Source organism: Dromaius novaehollandiae, chromosome 1, assembly GCF_036370855.1.
Source record: "Dromaius novaehollandiae isolate bDroNov1 chromosome 1, bDroNov1.hap1, whole genome shotgun sequence".
Classification (NCBI taxonomy): Eukaryota; Metazoa; Chordata; class Aves; order Casuariiformes; family Dromaiidae; genus Dromaius; species Dromaius novaehollandiae.
In genome coordinates, this window is record NC_088098.1 from 58,596,853 (window position 1) to 58,616,786 (window position 19,934).

A 19,934-nucleotide genomic window follows, 5' to 3' on the forward strand; every position below is an offset into this window, starting at 1 on the left:
CATTTGGTGCCAGTCACAAGCAGTCTGCATTCCCATGTTTTATGGCAAGCCCTGCATATGGACTAAAGCTCCAAAAGGGAAGATGTCAAGACTTTGAGTGACTGACAGCTTTTCTCTTGCAGTGGTGGTCCAGTCTGCAATGATTAACACTGCCCCAGTGGAGAGAGGAGGTTCTTATTTCTCAATGTCCTGGCGCTCAAGCAGGCTTCATCTCAAACTCCTCTCTTCAGTACTGAAGAGTGCTCAAGGCAGCTAGCCTGCTGCTCGGATGTGTTTGGCCACCCCCCCACCCCCCCCACCCCACACACACACACTCCATGACTGTGGGTGAGATCCTCATAACAAAGATGGAGGAGAGTTGAACCCTGCAGCAGCCAAGAGCTAGGGACTGAGACTGCACGAAGAAAACTGCAACTGGCCTTGTGACTCCACCTCCACCTTCCCCTGAAGGGTATATATAGGTTGGCCCTGGAGGCCGTCTGGGGCTCTTCACGGGTGACAGCACATCTGCCAACTTGCAGAACCCCTCGGATTGGGGACACCCCTCCCGCAGTTACTTCCCTGGGCTTGAGTGTACATTGGCTGCTGAGGCAACGCGTGGGTAAGATCAATTAGAATCGGAAAAGAAGTATTCTAGTTGAACTAAGTTTCTGTCAGTAAGAATTGTTGCTTTGTACCATTGTAACTTGTGTAGTAAATTTAGATCTTTAAAATAAGTTGTGGAGTCATGCAGTAACTCTCCTCCCTCTCCTCCCCTGCCTTGCGACACACGAAACCCACACGGTCCAGGACTGTAAAGATAGTTGGTCATCCTGTGACAGTCACGAACCGGAAATATCTTTTGCTGGGTTTTTATAAAAGCTCCAGTTATTGAGGCTTAGAGGAATAGCTGAGATTATAGTTGGGAACATACATCTAAGAGAAGAAGTGCTAAACCAACTGGGAATTGTTCAGGAACATATTCCTGGATGGTCAAGAAATCAAGATTCTACAGATCTGAAAAAAGATACTTGAGCCAAGAAGATAACTTTCTTGGTGAAAATTCTGGCAAACATTGCATATTTCCACGTATATACATGGACAAGCACATAGTGCATGTGCTTTTATACATGTGTGCACATTCGTATGTGCATGCATACATGAAGAGGGAATTAAAAATAATGAAATGAGAATGATTATAAACTACAAATGGAAATAAGTGAGTCATGAAGTAACTAAGTCAAATGAATCAATGAATTATCATAAATCAACAAATTTAAAATAGTAATTCATTTTAAAAACATTTTAGGGACAATAAACTCCATGAATGAAATACAGGCCAATTGCTATATTCTGACAGCAAGATGTGAAGTGTGATGAAGGAAAAGCAGAAATATTCACTAGGTATTTCAGTGACGTTAGGAATGACTGAAGCTGTTTATCTATTTCTTAAGATATTAGTGATAGATCAGAAAATTTGCCATCTGTAACATAGGTGGATGTGAGGCAGCCTCTGTGACCATTAAGCATTTCCAAAAACACTGGTTTAGATATCTTAGGTTCAAGACTGTTAAATGAATTAGCTGATGAACTTTCTAAATCAGTAATGTAATCATCTTCTGAGAAATATTAAAAAAAAAAAACAGAAAAATTTCAGAAGACTGGAAAACTGTCAACTCAGTGGTAGAGAGGATCTTGTACTAAATGTTCATCATCTTAAATAGAAAAGTGAAATTTACTCAGGCAAAATACTGAATATTTTGAAGTCTAACATAGGTAGAAAATGTAATACCATACATCCCAATAGTGGCATTAAATTAAAAAGAAAACAACACAAAGACTCTTATTGAGAAAATAATCCAAACTTTATTTTAAAAATCATATAACATTTTACAGTGATAATGAAAACAGCTTCATTGCAGAAAAAAAATCTGAGATTCACCTCTCAGTATTATATGACAGCAAAAGATAATTAACTTTAATTTGAAAAAAAAGAAAATCCAATAAGAACATGATGTAAGCATAGGTATTTGTCAGAAGTTACCCCAGTGTGCTCCCCCATTTCTTTCCACCATTGCCTCTTAGAAAATTAAATGGTACGTTTCAGTAATCTAAGCAACATCCATATCCACATCTTGTGCCGCCATTTGGAAAGTGCAATATGCACTATACATGACAACAGAAACCACCTTCAACTGCTAAATTCTTTTCCTTTTTTGGGTTGCACAAATATGACTCAAATATCATCCAAAAGTTAATTAAATCAATGTTGGAAGTCAAGAATTATTCTAACATTTGCATACACTTGCAAGTGCCTTTTATATATATATATATATGTATAGCCTGCACACATTAGAAATGGACATTTGGACTGAAAGATGACACAGTGGCTTTAAGAATCTTATTTTCTACCCAGAAAAGTTGACCATTAGACATCTTTCCAATGTATCTACATGGTTTCACTATTATTTTTAAGTTGGAATAATTTACTGAAAATTAACTAATGAAATGTACAGCATAGACACTCTTATTGCATATGTATTCTGCCTGAAATATTGAAAAGTGTCTGGCTTTCAAAATTTTCAGAATAGGATAAGCATCTAACTTAGGAAAACCCTTTATGGCCTCTCAAATTACACTTTAAAAACTTACTTTTGTAATTACTTTTGAAAATCTTGGCAACAGAATTCAGTTTACCATTTTGCTACTTCAAAATGCATTCTTTCCTGCAGAAGTACATCCTGAAAGAAGATTAAAACTGACGGTAAATCACAGATCAAACTGGCCTTGGAATCTGTCAAAAAGATACCATGTTTTCACCTACATTAGTGTGCTAATGTGGCATTTGAAGCGAACACCCCCAGTCATCCCTGCTCACCAAGTATTGGTTCAGACTGTGGACCAAAGTCAAAAACTCTGCTCCAAGTAACTACCAACCAGCACACAACAATTGCTGATGAGGAGGGGTAAAAACCAATGTCTGCACTATTGTGAAGTCTCCCAGATTATATCAGCCCACGTACCCTAACAGAATGTTCTTGAGCTGTTGAGATCTAACGGGGTCATCACATGGGAGACTCTGGACAACAGTGCCAGCCTTTGACATTGCTCCAGGATCCCCACCCCTGGGCCATGCAGAGGAGCATCAACATCTGTGAAAGCCTGCCACAGCCGATATCAACAGCATCCTGTGCCAGTGACTGTGATTCCAGTCCAGGCAAGGCTATGGCTTTTTCACACATGTTCTTAGGGTGGAAGGAAAAGGCTATGAGGCTCCTGGTAGAACTAAGGCATGGATCTGTGAAAAGGCAATAGGGATTAAAGCCCTGAGTAACCTGATTTGACCTCATAGTTGACCCTGCTTTGAGCAGGAGGTTGGACTGGATGACCTCCCAAGCTCCCTTCCTTCCTGAATTGTGCTATGATCCTATGATTTTTGATTTCTCTGCAGAGGCTTTTATGCCTTTGCACACGATTCCCTTAGAGCTGTGAGATGTCTTCTGTATAGCAACTAACCATGTCAGAAACCATTCCCCACTCTGTATGAGTGCCCTGTTCTGTCCCAGTGACTAAAAAAGCTATGCATACAGCATGCCATGCTCATGCAGCACTCCAAGGCTTCTGTCCAAAGATCATTCGCCTTCCTAAACACAGCAGGGCACAAGCTTTACACCTCAGGGTCTGTGCAGAGAACAGCTATAGGCAACAGAGCGCTACATTTTATCTTCACACAGAGTTGTGAACAGTTTATCCAGGGTGCATAGCAGACCCCACAGCAGTTCTTGGACCACCTAGGCACCCAATAGCAGCACACTTGACCAGAGGCTTGATAGCAGGAAGCTCTGTGGGGATGGTGTGAGCAGCAGCTCCTGTGGCCCACCTTTGGTCTCCCTCAAAAGCCCTACTCCCTGGCAGCAGCTGGTGAGCCAACTGCAAGAGAAACCAGAGGAGGAAGGTCAGCTGAACCGTCCGAAGGAATCTCCATCCTCCCAAATGGATGCCATATATCCTCAGTCAAAAACCCTCCCTAGGCACCTAAATTGGCTCAGCAGAGCAAGGCATGTCGTCAGACTTCACACAGCAAGGCATCTGCTGAGGTCTCTCCAGCCCTCCCTATAACCATTCGTGTTTAATAACTCTTACACAGGCAGTTTTTTGTATTTTTAGTCCCCAATGGGCTACACTATCTTAGTGAGGAATGTTTGAGTGTTGGGCATATTGGCTCCCCCACTTCATTCCCTGTCTCTTTTCATATCCACTCCCTCTCCCCCACAATCTCCCTCCCTCTTCATCTCCCGACAAGTTATGGGTCATGTTGGCCCTCTCAGGGAATAAAATTTTGTTGTTGCTCGAACACTTTTGCTGATCCATTTCTGTTGAGCTGCAGGTGTTCCTCCCACCCAGATTTTTGGCTGTTGCTTAAAGCTACATGCCTCGGCCATGGGCTGTTGAACAGTGGTCCCTCTATGACTTTGCAGGGGAATAGGCATGCAGAGAGCTTGGCTGCTGAATGCTTTGTGAGTGGGAGGATGGGAGGTAGTTGTAGGGACCGAGGAGGTCCAGCTGTGAGGACCTTTAAGGCAGTGTATGTAAGCCATGGGGTGTTAATGGCCTATCATTAGGCTGGAAGGGTGCAGCAGCTCTGTGAATAGGTGCTTCAGCTAAAAGCATAAGCACTGGACAGATGAATCATGTCACTGAAGGTCTGAAAAAAAGGGGGGACAGAAGGAGAAAAGCTCTTGTCTCCATGGGGGCAGAAGACTTTCCTTCTGAGTGTACCTTTCCATCCTACAGGGCCTAATCAGCTGGCTCTGTCCAGATACCCTGTATAAAGTCTTACTCAAGGCCACAGTAACCAGTAGTGTTAGCCTTGTTCCACTTCCCTTCTCTCACACCCCTTCCTCTTCAACAATCTCCTAAAGAACTGAAAGGCGAGCACCCTCCTCCCCTCTCATCTTTTCTTGGTGAGAAAGCACCTCCTGGTGTGCTGAAGGTCAACTACATTTTCCCTGGCAAACACTCAGGCATAGGCCTGTGAGGGTTTCTAATGGTTGCTGAGGCATCAGTCAGAGACATACACCAATATGCAGGAAAGATCATCAAGGTTCAGGGCAAACAGAGTCAGTGACCCTGCTTGCCCAAAAGGAATGGTGGATGGAGCGCCACCAGGGAGCAAATGAAGGAAGGCAGGGGAGAGATAAGGGACAGATAAGCAGTGGTACTCAATTACTTTCCACTCATTGTATGTCAGCTGCCTCATCACAAAAGGCATCAACATGCAGTTACATTCCTCCTATCTCACTCGGTCCACTCCTGGACACGGAGTGTGGTAATGCCAATCAGCAATGAGGGCACAGATGATAGTGTCCCAGACACAAGTACCATCCAGAGTGCCCTGCCTATTTGCACTTGCTGTGAAGAACCATGCATACAGCTGCCAATGAAAGAAGACATACTGTTCCAGTAAGAACAGAAAATTCACCCAGTCCTCACAGAGGCTTTGCAGGGTACAGCAAATACTGGTCATTTGGAGGGTGCTGGAATGTTTTTGCTCACTCCATCACACATGTAGTGCCATCTTGCAGACAGGCAACCGAAAACACATTCTAATTCAAAGCAGCACATGGTAAGACCCCAAACCAAGCATGGGCTACTGTGTTATTCAGGTATAATCTCAGGATCCAACAGTGCTGGGGTTATGCAGTCTCTGAAATAGTGGAAGGGTACCCAAATATCGGAAATGATCTTGTCCCTGCTCTGAAAAAGAGTCCTACCAACATCTACATGAGAGAGACAGACAGACAGCGTGATGCTTTCTAGAGTGGTTCACTGAGAGACCCATAGTCCAGAAAGCAACAGTTCAGAGATAGTTTTCTGTAAATTTGTTCCAGGGAACCTAAGTCTTATCCAAAGTGAGACCTTGGAAATGTGCATAACATTTATGTTGGCTCCTCAGCACTAACTGCTTTGTTCTGCTGCTCTACTTGTACAGCAATGCATTTACTTGCTAACATAGATAGTTTATGCAGTCTATAACCCAGTAGCTTCTGGATTTGCTAAAGCTTCAGTCTCAGGTTTTGTCTGGCTGTCATAGTTAGCAACATATTAGACGTGAAATGCTTATTGTAAATACAAAAATCATTCCTTTCCTTCTGAAGGATAATGAAATTGTGTAACAATAGCTCTGAAAAGTATGGATTGTCCTATTCATTTGAAGAAATTGACACCGAAACTGGAAGTAGATCATTTGAATGGCAACATAAAAATTATTTTCCTGTTATTTGTCAGACGTAGCAAAGCAATGTGCTCATCTTAAAAATCTAAATTGCTTCTTATCTGAGTACACGGAACTTGATGTTGTCTAATCCTTCCTTTCAAACAGTCAAAATATCCAGGTTTTGTACTACTTGTGTTTTCCTCATCAGTAGAACAAACAACAGTGATTATCATTCAGAAGCACTGTGAAAAGCATTATTGTAATGCATACACACAGAGCAACTGGAAACAGAACAAATATTTTTAATGTTGGCACAACTGTGAAGTATTTGACTTTGCAACTTTAACATTCTTTTAATATTTTTTACAGTGTAATTTCCTGATTTTTAGCTTAAAAACTAGAGATCCAACCTGAAGTATTCTATTGGTCCTCATCTGATTCAAGACTTTAAGAATTACAACACAGTCCTCTATAACCTGACCTAACACAATAAATGGCAAGAATAGAAACTTGGTATCTTCTGTCCGAGCCCGACATTAGTGAAGGCCGAGAGACAAAATCTGCTGAGGGTTCCTGTAGTCTTTTAACAGACAACATAGGAATGCAAGGTCTAGAGTCTCTAAGATATTTGTTCTTGTGTTTGCAGACCCTTCTGTCCCAATCTCCAGACCATTCCCTGCTCAGCACTTGTCCATGCTCTCCCTACACTGCTATTCTCTCTATTGCTTTGGAATTATCTCTGTGCCCATAGTATTTCTATGCTTATCCTCCTCTTTCCTTCCTCCCTCTCTACCTCCTCCATGATGTTTTAGAAACTGTAGAAAGAGTATGCAGGATATAGAAAGACTACTTACAGGAAGGCAAGAAAATGAAGAGATATCTAAACTAGAACTAACACAGAACCAGAAGCAGTACAACACAGCCCTGTGCAGAGGCAGGAGCAACCATCTTTGCACTGCAAATGTAGATATATCAGTTCATTTCAAGCTAGCATGGAAACTGTTAAAAAGTTGCAGGGCACAGACACTGTTCTTCATGCAGAGTCTTGGAAAGAATTGCATGGGGAATCTATTTGAATAATTTGCTCAATGAGCCTGTGAAGATATTTTAAACACAGCTGTAATGGTCCATTGGCTCCCTGAGCAGACAAAGCATGCCAAGACACAAGGAAGATTCATAAAACGTATGTGAAAATGTGTTAACAGAACTGTACTGAGTATGTGCAAATTAAGGTTATTAAGAGAATTACAAGTTGGCAAAAGCCGGATGAATTTTCAAGGAGAAAGTAAAAGACTCATATCGAAAAAGACAATTCTTCTAGTAAATAACAAGTCCCTGCTCCAAAATATGGACTCATGTGATCATTGTTACGGTGACAAGTGTAAGACAAGTATGTATAAAACTTATCCTTTGAGAAACAGCTGAATTGTTTAAATGAATCTTAAAATGAACAAAACTAGCCCTAATCAGAGAACATGTGGGAAATTCCAACCCAAGCAGTTTAATATTAGCAAAGTTCTAAACAATTGAGCAAAGCATCTTACAATGGAAAATGTCAGAATTTTCTTACTTGCAATGCCCATAATGTGTCAAAAAAATTTAAACTATCTGCACTTTCAATTCCTATAGCATATGTCTACTAAGTGACAATAATTTGTTTTATGCTGTACAAAAAACAAAGATTCTTTCCATGCCTTAATTACCATGCAGATATTAACATTGTATAACTAAATTAATTTTTAATTAAAATGTATCCCATCCAATCCTCAGTAAAATCTTGGGTATAAATTTGGGTCAAAGAGAGGCACTGACTCCAAAAGGATAGACAGCATTTGTAGATTTTGAGAAGGAAAAGAGTGACAAAGAAAAGAGGGGAAATTAGAATGAAAAGATAAAAGAGTGAGTTGAATTAGACAGAAGGATGTTGTAGGAGTTTGTCCTAAAGGACAACACAGCAAATGAAAATATGAGGAGTGGAAAATGGAAGAAAATTTAATCTGGAGTATTTCACCTTTCTTCTGCATATGTCAAAGGATTTTATCAAAAAAAAAAAAAGAAAGAAAGAAAGAAAGAAAAAAAAGAGTAACATGGATGATATAACCACTTTTACATCCAAGAATATTTTAACCAGCTTGTAGCTATCCAGGGACATATTTAAAATAATGGAGGGTCACTTCATACACCAGCTGGAGTCCATTGCAAACTTCATGTTGACTTCTGTTCCGAATACAGACCTGAAGCATGTGGGGTAATAGACAGAGAACTCAGGAGTTCTACATTTTATTGCACTTTCCTACTCCCATCCTGCATATTTATGTGAGTTAAAAGTCTCTCCTAGCAAATAATCCATTTGCCATGTGTTATGAAGTTTCTCCTTTTTTAAAAAAAACAATGTAGACTAGACAAAGCAATATGCATCCAAATCACCCCACCTGAATCAGTTTAAACTAAGACTAGCTGAAAGTAACTCATCAAAAATATGAAATAAATACTAGCATTTAGCTTTTAGAAAGGTATTTGTGTCATTTCACTTTGCTATGCATTGACGTCATCTTCAGGAGCCTTAGGAGTACAACTTTGGTTACAAATTAATTTGTAGCTGGGAGGATGAGAATAAAATTTACACAGCAATATTCCCATGAGAAACGCTAATTTGAAAACTCATGTAATGTTCTTTTTTAAAAGAAGAAAGGGATGAGAGTTGTATTGTCACTAATTTTCCCTACAATTTTTTTCTTTGAGAATATACTGAACAATTTAATTACAAAGTAGCCTCAGATTATTACAGAATAATCAATTAATAAATCAAAAGGACTTTTTTCACTGTATCCATAAAGGCATGGAGCTCAGCAATTTTAAAGAGGAAAAAAATAGCAACCTAAATAATTATAAATAAGCTATATAAAGCAAATGAGCTTCCAGTGAGGAAGTTCATTTATTATTAGGAAATGGAAATATGTCACAATCATAAATACCAGTGTGAGAGGCTTCACAGCCAAAGTACACTGCAGCAAAAATATCTGCGCACACAAGCCTTGAACCATTAAAGCAGATTCTAGAGCGTGGATGTTTTTCTAAGAGTTACTGTGAAACCTAAAATAGTAATAGAACAGATCACTAATCTAAAGCCAGATTTCATACTTTCCCCTTAGTGTCTTACAGACAGGAGTTTTCTTGAATATAGTGAAGCTCAGCTGACCTGCAATGCATAAAGCTTAAAGCTTGAGCAAAGGAGAAATCTCATGCAAGCTAATGTATGTTCCTAGAGTCAGAGCAACAATACCTGGTGTAGAAGGTAGACCATTCATTGCAGGAAAAAAATTAGCCAAGTTGTATGCAAAGAACGAGTGGGATTTGGGCAAAATTGGTCACTAAATAATCAAACCTTGAACGTGGGAGTCAACTTTTTAATGCTAGATGATGTCTAAATATCTAAACAGAAATATTCTGTTTGAAGGGCAGAGCTGCCTATAAGTCATTTGCTTTAAAGAGCAATTTACATACAGGTGATGGTCAACACTGGCTTGGATGCTATGTGGATATGATATTGTGAGCTAATTATTATTTCAGTTAAGAATTTTCAGTTAATATTATGTTATGTATTTGAAGGTTTTTAGTCCACAAAACATGGCAATATTCAACCTTGGATCTCTATCAAGATAGAGACAGAAACAGGCATTTTGAAAATAAGCTTGAATGAAACTAGGTCTTAGCAACATAACATGCATAATCTAACATTAGCTGTTAGAAAATGAGAGGTGTAGGTATGGCATAAATGTCTGTCTTAAACAGGACCATTCTAGCTACATAATAGATTTACAGTGATAAGAAATACTGAAAGAAATCTTTTTTCAAAGAGTGTCTGAAAATCTCATCAGAGCAAAGTGAAATGTATAAATCTAAGACTATTAACAGTGAAAATGATCTTACCCACTGTAGTAACTTTTTTTTGTCAAAGCTATGTCCAGAACAAATGCCACAGCTAAATTTAAGTGTATCCTCAAGAGCTTTAGGAGGGAAACTGCAGCTTATTGTCTGTAGCTTGAGTGAGCAAGTGAAACCATTTCCTTTAATTGTTTCTCAAGTCTGTTCCGTTAGTCATTTTGCAAAAGACACTGGAGATAGTTTTGAGAAATTAGTGTAGTGCACTGGGAATGGTTTCAGATTGATTTTTGTGGAATCAAATGGGGAAATGCTGGCCCCACTGACATCAGCAGCAAAATGTGTATTTACTTCTGAAGGAACGAGCTTTAGCTAAAGATTTCTTCCTCCATAAGCACAGCTACAATATGAGCAGTGGAAATGCACACCTCCCTCCCTTCTATACCAAATATGAGACCTCAACACAATGCAGATAGAACTGTACTTTGGAGGAAAAGATAATGCATACTCCTTGACTTTGATCCTCCTGTTAACTTGCTAATTAAGGTTAATTCTAGTGGCTCCTTGTATTATGTGGACAAAGTTCATGTACAGTAAGTGAAATACTCATTATACAGTAATAGCCCCCCCGAGTTGATTCTCTAAGAAGCTTTAATATCCAGACTTTTAAAATCTAGGAAACAGTGAACTGACTGCAGGTTTGACACTTTTTGGTACATGGCATCTAAGCCAGAGATTAGGTCCAAGAGCTCTGAAAATGCAGTATTACATTTCAAATCTAAAAAGTGTGAAGAGCGTTTCATGTAAAATTTACTTCAAGGTGTCATTTGAAATGCTGTAAAATGTACTGCTATAACTACAATACTATGACCTTTTACTGAATTATGGAACTAATGTATTCCACACGTTCATGATATTCTCTTATTCAAATACAAAAAAGAAAAAAAGACATCATACTTTCAAGTTTTTGAGGTAGAGTTAATTTCTTAAAAATTTGCCAAGATGTTCTGCAGATTTTTGCTGGTGCTGCACTTTAGCGGCAGTAGCATAAAAAGATTTTTCAACAGTTTAGTGGAAAATCAATTATAAATTATGTGAGGTACCTCCAAAATTTTCCACAGAAATGGGAACACATCCATTCATTTTCTGTAAAACAAAATGGCAAGGTGCCCTGCAAATTTCTCCCAGTTTTTCACCTCAATTTTTAACTGGATTCAGTGATATTCTTGTTTCATTTGGGTTCAAGACATCTTTTTACAAGACATTTTTGTTTGCTTTTCAAGTGATATTTTCCCATTTCACTTAGGTGGTAATTTTACCTAAGTAATGCCATGAAATCTTTTAACTTAAGTCTTTCTGGAATTGGGTTAACCTTTGCAGTGAATACTACATGAAGGTTTTGGATATCTGGACAATACAGCTTGTTTGAATATTCATTCAAAAAAAAAAAGAAAAAAAAATCAGACTCCATGCAGGTTTTGTTGGGTTTTTTTTATCACAGTGTGTTGGAGGCCGATAACATTGAAACCGGCAGATGAGAACTTTGTATTTCAAATTGCAAAGAAATAGAAAAATATAAGCAAAGTCCATTTTGATTGTAATTGGGGTCCATACAAGCAAAACAAAAAATCATCTGCAAATTCAATTCTATACCTTATACACACAGCCCTGCTGCAGAAACTGAACTCCATCAGTACAGAACTACCTCTGCTTACATCAAAGGGCAATCAAAGGGCAGGCAAATTTCCATTTGAGAAAGGATTATAGTATCTAATCTCAAGAGACCTAGATGCAGATTAGGTATATTCCTTGTATAGACGCATTCTATAGATACCCCCATAAGGGATACAGCAACTCTATCTTCAAACTGATAAGTTCACTGGTATTGCTCATATGCTCATCATCAGCTTTGCTGAGAAGACAGTCACCAAAATAAATTTAAAAAAAGGAAGCTTCCTGAAGATCTTCAGGGAAGTGCAGCTGATCTTGCAATAAAGTTTCAGACAAATGAGCATACAACCTAATTGTCTATTTCCTGCTTTAAAAAAAGTTTATATTTTGATCATTTACCAAAAAAAAAAAAAAGACAAAAAGCCCTATTCTTTTCACACAGAGATATAGACAGCATTTAAAATAAGAAAATGCAAGCAAATTACTTTGTCACATATAATTTCAGGCTTTCTATGTCATAGACATGAAACAAACAAAAATTATCCTCCTTCCACACAATTTAGATGTAAAATGATCACATATTTGGAAAATGAAACATTTATATTGACAGATTACCAGCTTCCAATGTGACCTAAAGGGAGGAGTTGTGCTTTACAAGATGATTGACTAATTCAAAAGTAGTTCTCCAAATCACAGGAAAATAAGTCTGCATACTAGGCCATGAACACAGCATAATCTTCAGGGATGGCAGCCTGCTCTTACAGTTCAAAGCCTTCAAGAACCAAACAGGATATGAGCTGCCACATCCAGCTCATTCCTTCTACTAGTAAAAGTCAACAGGACTCTCTGATTGAGGTTGTATTTGCTGCACCCATTCCTTGTCTAGTACAAGCACTGGGGTTCTAGCTGCCATCTACAAAGCTCTTTGTTATTTGAATACTCACACTTTTGGTGACTTCTTTTCTTTAACATTCTTCCAACACATACATCTTCATTCTGTTTTGAAGAATGGATCATTCTCAGGATGCTGCTCCCAGAGTTTGGGTGCTGAATATTCCCAGAGAAGGATCAAAAATCATTTTTTGCAATTCTTCAGACAAAAGGTGAGAAAAAGTTCTTATCACCTGCAGATAAAATGAAAACAAATCCTTTTGTCTAGATTTCTTGAAATGACTCTATGCCTAAACAGTCCTTCTTCAGACATCTTTCATATTCCACCTTTTCTATTCTTCCATTTTGCTAAATCCTTCATCCAGGCCCTCATTCACCTTATCCAACCACAGCCTTCTAAAAATTAATCTAATCCAAACTAATTGCTTTTGTTGCCTATGTATACTTAGGGTACACAGACAGGCATGTTCAGAGGGAAATTCTTCCTATCCCTGAACAGAGATCTCAGATGGCTAAAATACAGACAGAGCCTGGATGCAAAGATCTGGAATAAAGCCCAATCCAAAGGTTATGTCTGGGTTCTGGGAATGAGCAAGCAGATTGGTATTACTCATACTCATCAGAAAGAAGGTAAAAGGGAGGATTAATGGCAAAAAGATTTAAGAGTTTTTTGTTTAGCCATATAAGATTTGAGGTAACAGCTGGAAATCTGTAGGAAGATCTTAAAGAGAGAGTAAATAAGTCAATAAAGTAAAACATGTTTTAAAATATCTAGTTGGAGTGTATTCTTAATGCTCTGGGACTACTTTTTCAAATACAATATTTGTTTTATATCAAAAATGTTTGGGGATATTATAATAATTCTCACCACCACCCAAAGCTACTACTACAAATCACTTCTCTCTTCCAGTTCCTTTCTATTGAGGTTCCATGCACAGTCATTTTTAAAACCTGGAAAATAAGCTATTGTGGCTTTCATGAAAAATGTTTTGCTTATCTGCTAGGCAACAATGTATATAAGTTTTCTTAACGTTTTTACTTAATTGCTGTAACTGGCACATCTTCTGTATTCTACCATAGAAATTGTATCATTAATGTGGGAAAGGTCAACAGAAGAGTAAAAATTTAAATTGAGTTAAGTGCAATTCAATTATATCATTCTATAAAAACTGTGAGGCACATTCAGCACATTTAAGATCCATCTAACCTTTGTTTTATCCTTCCTCTTTACAAAATCCCCACAGACTAGTGTGTTCCAGAGTGCCTCTGGTACAGTTTCCGAGTTTAATGCACCTCTGATCCATTTGTGTTTCTTTAAATGGCCCTATTTAAGTCTTAAACCTTGAAATGTCACTGTTTATGTCACCATCATTCCACCCTTTTCCCCCCACCTCCATCCAGTATGAGATTTAGGCTGCAATTGTTTGAGATGATCTCAGCAACTCTGACTTCTGACTTCAGGGCAGAACCTCTAGCCACGTTTTCTCAGGGACAATGACAGGACTAGAAAATGTCCAGCCCTCTGTCACAAAGTCACTTATCATCTATGCTGAATGATAAAAGTTTCAGAGAAAACAAATCATAAGGCAGTAAAGAACTTACATGCAAATCTAGTCTATCAGGCAGGCACTTATCTTCTACATGAGGAGTCCATGTGGAAGTATTGGAGAGCCCGATTAAATTAATCCAGATCTTTTCACCTGCCTCCTTGTATAATAAAGTCCTTTGTCCTTTTTTTGGAATATGTGATGCCACTTTTTTAGCCATATGCTGTTTCAAGCTTACAATCTGCCAGACCTCTTTTTAGTCTAATCAGATCAGTATGGCTTATTTCTCAGAGCGAATCTTCAAAAGATTCCAAATCGCCGTTGGCAACTCAGGTTAATCACCCTGATAGCCTCCCCAAGTCCATGAACTTTCCCTTCCCCCAGTAACCTTAGCACCAGCAGAAAATGTTCCTTTATTACCTTTTTTATCCAGGAACATAGTTCCTGGAAATCTCTCAGAGATATCTGATAAGCTTTACAGCATTAATATGATGCATATGCCATGCTTTCGAAGGATTCCAAAATACATTTTTTTGGCTTCATTCTTTAATATGCCAAGCTACATGAACTACAAGGTGATATCGTATTCTACGATATCTTCATTATGGGACGAATTTTGGTAAAATTAATATATTAATATACTAAATTTCAGTAATATTAGTAATCTATTGTAAAATACATTTAATTTTTTTCCTGAAAAATATGCATCAGTTTTAATTTGGAGAGTTTCCAGTGCTGCAGATGTGTTAATTCCTGCTTGTCCCTGAGTGTCCAGGCCAGTCACACATACTTCCATCTGACATCATCCTAGAAAAGCAGCCGGAAAGTCTGAAGTCTTAAGAACCATCCACTCTGATCTGCAGAGCATTTTAAATATATGATACAAATAAAGTCTCCTCTTCCTCAGCAGGAATACCAGCAGTAGTGTCCCAGATTCAATTGCAAGGATGCACCCTAAGTTAAGCAATACACATGAGGGATTACATTTTAGGCGATTCCAGGCCTTTTCTGGAATCCACCTTCATGTTTGCAAAGCTCAGCTGTATATGGACCATGAGTTCTGCGCCACCTGTATGGTTTAAGTTTGCATTTCAGAAATATCTATACCTAAATAAACAGTAGCAGTTGTTTAAATAGCATCAACACACAATGGGTAAGAATTTTGCTGTAGTGTCCTTAGATAAGTTGATAAGTTAGATAAATTGTTAGACTCCTCAGTGTAAGCTCTAGGTACTTTTCTACAGCTATACAGCTTCAAATTATGGGACTAATCCTGTAATCCACTCAAATCCACTCAAACCTGGAGAGCACTTTGCATGAGAGCTGAGTTACTAATTTATTTCTAAAACTCACAAATATTTTTTTTTTGTTTTCAAGTGGAATGTATAGCACAGATTATATTTGACTACTTTTGCAGAAAGTTCAGTTCCTTGCAGTGTGAGAAGAGCAAGTCTTCCATTTATGTCATACTGATGACTATTGCTTTGTAATCCACTGTTTATAAAACAAAATTTCTAGTGAGTCTTAAAAGAGACAGATTTTAGCACATCCCCAAATCACACACTAGCACAATTCCCATCACCTCAAATGATATCCTATCAATGTTTTCATAAAAGTAAAAGTCAAGTCTAGACACTACCAATGAGACAAAAGATCTAGGCAGAGGTATTTCCAAGTATTGTTTTCCCTTACCTACATTTTCTTTTAAATCTGCACAGGACCAAATTCCATGGGTTAGTCAGCAGGTCCAAGCTGAAGACAATTCTGTTCAGAATTAGGTTTTAAAATCAGAAATGGTTCCTAAGCTAGATGTTAAAAAAATCTCTTCAGTAAACTCCGTTCCCCATTCCTACTTCCTCTACTCCCAGGTGTTAGGCTATCCACACCCAGTTCACAAAGCAGCTCCTCTTTCTTTTTATGCTCCTGTCATCTCAGACTTGTTACCTGGAGGCCACTATTTTCTCTGTGTGAGAAAAGGCCCAATCTTCACCCCCACGTGGCCACCTCTTCTCCTGGCACTGCTCAATATTCTTTTGACAACAACCCTCATAAAAAAGTTGTTTTCAACAGAGGTTCATAGACTTCATCTTGTGAATGATTTGTCTGTTTATATACTGTGCAACCAAAAGAGATTAGGAGAGACAGAATACTAGCTGAATCTCTTAATAGGCTGAAAATCAGCACAGTCCCAGAGTAAACATTATTTCCCTTTAATAAGCTTCTGAGCATCATTATAAAACACTTTCAGCCATTAAGTAGACTTCTGTTCCTAAATACAAGAGCCACTCTCTTAACACAGTCTAATAAAATGTTAAATAAGCCTTCTTTATAAAATATTTAATAAATCTACAAAAGCAGAATAACACATAATGGGCAACCCCATAAAATCCATGAAAAGTAGTATTTAGTCATGAAATTTCATCGTTTCTTGACTTACCAAACAGATTATCCAAACAAAATAGCCTATTGCACATCACAAAAATTAACCACATCCTAAAAATGAGACAGAAAAGTATGTGGGGATGCTATTCTAATAAGGATTTCATTGGATTTTTATTGATTTGCAGAAATGGATTAGCTCCATCACTCCTGAGATGACCATGTTTCAGCTCTCATAGAAACCACCAAAAGGTCTACCAGGATAAAGAGAGAATTACTGTGGTTACACATACCGGTAGGGTATTAAAATATTGCCCATATGACTTATTTCAGGAATGATAAATGTATCATATATAAAAATCTCTCCCATATAAGTTAGATAGTGGAAGTTTTCTTGCCCTAGATAGATACACTTTCTAAGGTAACTCTTACTTGCTTTACTCATCTCAAAGCAAGAAAAGTGATAAAAGTTCCATTATCCTACATAACAACAGTTAAATAAATCAGGCTGGGTTTGGCCCTGAAGTTAAAATGAAATAACTCCTAGAAGGACAAAGAAAAATAATTTACTACAGAAGATAGACATCAATCAATAGTAAAAAAAACTCCTCAGTTTCCAAAGTCTAGTTTAGGAGTTTTGAATATTAGTTGGTTTCTCCACCTAAAGTTAAATTTTCTTTTAAATCCAGTCAGATCTGTGAATTTCATATAAATACTTATATAACGTACAAGAAAGGGTTGAGCAAAAAAATAAAATCTCTGTGAGGTGAAACTTAATAGATTGCAGTTGGTTGCTCCAAACTGTTTGTGGTTAAAGGCATTTTAAAAGCACAGTGTTATTACACTATGAGTAAGTCAGGTTTTCTTTCTTTCTTTCTTTGTTTTTCCTCTCCAGTATAATTTCTTACCAGGAATTGTCACCTTGAGCAAAATCTTACATGAACCCAAATGCCAGATGTTAATCTTCCTGAGCTGTTTTTATGTGACTACCTTTTCCTGAAGCATCATGGATGCCATAAGCCCAGTTTCTGGGGCACTGAGCACCCAAAACTCCAGTTAAATCACTGATGGCCTTGCATGTGGGGCAGCCTTTAAAAACTATAAGGCAATGATGCTGACACAGAGAAAGTAACCCTGGAAGCATGGAGAACAATCATTTACTCATCTGGTATTTCCATATATGAAAAGTTGGAAGAATTGGGAAACTGCTTTCTGTCCTCAAATCTTAGGGGGATCTGGAACTTCACTCAGACTTATTATGGAATTTCTTAGTGTTTATCTCACAAATACACTTAGACATTTTAAACTAAATTAAAAAAAACAAAAAAAATTGTGTGTGTATCTATGTGTGTTTGTATGGGTGTACACACACACACACACACACACACACACACACACACACACACACACACACACACACACACACTCCCCCATATTGTATTCTGAGGTAGCCAAAATAACAAACTCTTCAAACTCTTTTCGGTCTTTAGCTTTCACTACTTAGAGTTCAGCTCCAAGGAATGGAAACAAGATGCATGTATTTTCTCATACCTATGCCAGTAAGAAAGATTTGATCAATCCCCTAGAGAAGCAGCAAACTAACCACCTTATTACTATGCTACTTACTACTATGCAATGGCCACGAGATTGCCATTGCCATTTTGGTGAGGGCTTTCGATTTAGAGAATCTGAGCAGGTACCCTGTTCAGCAGGATTTCACTGTATTCTTGGCAGATTCACAGAGTCTTGTTAACTTTTGCCCTTAGCAAAACCATAAGGGTGAAACAGCTTTAAGATTAATGTAGCTTGGACCAATGTTACTAGGAAGCTATTTTGTTGGTCTGGGACTGCCAGAGCCCAATACACACTTCTACCAGAAACTGAAAAGGAAGAAAGGTGGAAGATATACGTCTGGTAATGTGTGGTTCGCTATGCCAGCTTTATATTAATTTGAAATTGTCCTATATTAATCAAAACAACTTGACTTCTTTACATTGTCAGTACAAGGAAGAGAGAGAAGGGATGTGGATTTCAGAATATGTGGAAAAAATGGTATCTGATACAATGATAAAAGATTAACACTTCATCTGCCCAGTGCCTACTATCATATTTCACAACTCTGACATTCAAGAGAAAAAAAACTTTGTTCCTTCTCCTTATTACAGATGTTCTGCAAAGTGAAACTGCATCAAAAAACAACAAAGAAAGAGAAAGTATTTTTATACTCATTCATTTTAAAGGTAAAAAAAGATTATGACAGATGCAAAAACGAAGTTCTCTTAAGCTAAATAAGACAAAGTGTTGAGCTGAGACTCAAACTTGTGCAAAAGGGATTCCTCCTGCAAATATAGTAATTACACAGTCTTTTGGGTAACCCTTTTTATCCAGTGCTTGGCATAGGGATAAGGTCTTCTGGATCTTTTGAGAACAAGCCTGAAAATCACAGCTCCTGGAAAATCATGCCTCAATCTGCTTTCAAATGGTGACTTAAACCTTTATGAAAAGATAAGAACCCAAAAACTTTACCAACATAAGCTGTCTTTTCAGAAACAAGCCAATGTTTATTGATTTCCTGGATATGGAAGAAAAGCTTTTGAGTTACAAAGGTTTTTTGTCAGCCAGAGAGCAGATTAGCTGTCCAAGATCTTTTCTGGTCTGTCTCTGGAATACTTCCTCTTATCCAGCTTCTCCCTGTGGCTGTATGAATGCTGAATGAATTAATGCTGTATGAATGTGCATGTTACAGTTCATTTAGTGGTAAAGCCAATTTAAGAAGTTCCTGTCCACTCCCCAGCTCATTCTTATCTCAGCTGTTTATGGCGCCACACTGTAAACAGATCACTAAAACTAAAATAAAGGCCACCCAGATAGCTATACTGCACAACTAACAGTGAAGTTACACAGTCTTTTTAATCCGACTCGTATGCAATTTGGCATGGAAAAAGACAGCGAAAAAGGTAGAAGAAAAGGGTCCACCTGCAGCCAGATCAGTTTGCTGAACTGACTGGCTGAATGAATGCTCACTCCCTAATAGTGGTACAGGGGAGATGGCAGGACAGGAATACGCAGTCAGTGGAGGGAGAAGGAAGAAATTGCTTCCCTTTCTCTTGTTTCCCTTGATTCTCAGTCTAGGAGGATTATTGTTAAAAGTTAACCTACAGGGACATTTTTGCTATTTCCTGAAGAATGGCATTTACCTCAGAAAATGGCCTTACATTTTCCATGAAGGACAAGTAGCCCTGTGTTAACCAGTAAGGTAACCAGATTCTTTGTCTCTTAGAGCAAGACAAAAGTGTAACCCAATTCACTCCCTTATAAACAAGATAAAGGGAAGAGGAAAATGGAGAGACACACATCTCAAACATAAA

The 19,934-nt window shown here is 38.2% G+C and overlaps 1 long non-coding RNA gene across 1 annotated transcript in view; it reads right to left on the minus strand.

The window, feature by feature from the left end:
• Positions 1-19,934, minus strand: part of LOC135328693 (uncharacterized) — a 150,103-nt gene that overhangs the window by 55,493 nt on the left and 74,676 nt on the right. Inside the window, exon 2 of the long non-coding RNA XR_010389666.1 lies at positions 12,694-12,873. This is a non-coding gene — a long non-coding RNA (uncharacterized LOC135328693). The remainder of the gene's footprint in view (positions 1-12,693; positions 12,874-19,934) is intronic.